Genomic DNA, 1,894 nt, shown 5'->3' on the forward strand with positions numbered 1-1,894 from the left:
TCCAGCACATCACTGGGTTATCAAAATTCCAGTGGCCGTCTTTATCCAAATATTTATCGAGAATCTTTAGTCAGCATTTCAAGCAAGAATCCAACAACCTCCAGACGGGATTTCCAGCAACAATTTTCAAGCATTTATCAAAGTTTTTGACTATTTTCCATTTCTACAAGTCTTATTTGACATTGAATCGTCATATCCTGAAGTGGTGCCATCCAATCTGAAAAGTATCAAATATCAGAAATGTTCCTTTTAAAAGTTAGGTATCTCTACATAAATGACTTCGATATATCAAGCCTGTAAAATGGTAACGGTAAAGTACCAATTTCGTACAAAGAATATGTCCATTGACTTTAAATTTAAGAATAGGAATATGAACAATCTTGAATGTTTAAATATAAAAAGAATTTAGGACTTTTCTTCAAATATATGATGAAGAGGCTTTGAGAAAACAGCAGAACCTACATGAAAGAACAAATGTGGAATACTCGCTGAACTTAAGACTAAAGGGTTTAGAAGCAAGCCTCCCTGTAGCACACGGTAGACCTTCAACGGTCTATCGTGTGCCACAGGGAATGTCCTCCCACGATTGGGGGCGCCGCCCCCAATCGGGGAGGACTAGCTTGCTTCAAAGGGGGTTAAAAACAAACCATAGAATGATACTTGCCTTTTAATTCAGACTGAAAAATACTTCACCAGACTCCAGCGTTGTATTTAGCGACATGTGAGTGTGTAAAGATTATACAGGTAACACCATCCCTAATTTCCATCCGGATTATCAGCTTAAAACGAACAGGTAATCGGGGGATCCAAGACTTTCCTTTCCTGTAAGTGCAAATAATTCGTTAATTAAGTTAAAACAAGGATGTCTAAACAGAAAAAAAAATAACTCATTATAAATTGAAATAGCAAACCTGTATGTTGAGGCATTGGTATTTGAAATACTTTTAGTATGCATGATTCAAAAATAACTAATACCATCTCTAATACACACCACACTATATCAAAGTATTAGACACAAATGAGAGTCTACTAAAGCATATCTTTACTTACGAACTAAACAAACGCTCTCGATCTGGTGTTATACCGGTTACCGCCAACCACCAACTGACCGTAGTCCTGGCAAGGCATCCAGAGAAACCTTAGCTATGCCGAATCAAGGACTCTAAAGAGAGGAAGGCAGCACCTATAACAACCATACCCAACACTCTCTTGGTTCATTTTTTAAAAGAGAACTTTACGGCGACGGGAATAAAAACTATTATTGCAGAATCATCGACTTCCTTTTTATAACAACGCGTTTGCTTTGCTGATAGGTCATCTATCTTGCTTTATTACATACTGTATACTGTATGTGGAAAAGAGGCGCATGTTTTATATTTATTATATACATATGTATATATATATATATATATATATATATACATATATATGTGTGTGTATATATACATATATATATATATATATATATATGTATGTATACAGTATTATGATAGGTATAACGACAGAACTCGTTACAAATTCATTTTAAAGAATGACATTTAAGGTTAGTCTTACAAAGCTACAAATGCTCCAGTATTCATTTCACATTGCAAACAAAAATAAATTCTTGTTTACGATTATTCCCCCGACAAAAGTTTCTCTAGGTGGTAGTGGCATTTATGTCCTTTTTTCAGCAAGATTTACTCGACCATTTTATCATGTGATTTTTTTTTTTTTTTTTTTTTTTTTTTTGAGGGGACAGGGCAGTTATTCAGAGTATTTTATTACGTGCAACTTGTTTTTATTAGGGGGGAGAGCGTTGCAAATCCTTACATAGATCCAATGACATTCCTTGTCAAAATAAGGTGCAGTAATCAAAGGACCCCAGATTCTCTGATACGGAAGGTATCAGGAA

The 1,894-nt window shown here is 35.0% G+C and overlaps 1 long non-coding RNA gene across 1 annotated transcript; it reads right to left on the bottom strand.

Annotated features, from left to right (window-relative positions):
- Nucleotides 1-32: 32 nt before the first annotated feature.
- Nucleotides 33-817, bottom strand: LOC137656656 (uncharacterized). The gene is made up of 2 exons (XR_011047001.1): nt 665-817; nt 33-217 (listed from the first exon to the last, which is right to left on the bottom strand). It is a non-coding gene; the product is annotated as an uncharacterized lncRNA (long non-coding RNA).
- Nucleotides 818-1,894: the final 1,077 nt, after the last annotated feature.

This window comes from Palaemon carinicauda, chromosome 17 (genome assembly GCF_036898095.1).
Source record: "Palaemon carinicauda isolate YSFRI2023 chromosome 17, ASM3689809v2, whole genome shotgun sequence".
Taxonomy (NCBI): domain Eukaryota; kingdom Metazoa; phylum Arthropoda; class Malacostraca; order Decapoda; family Palaemonidae; genus Palaemon; species Palaemon carinicauda.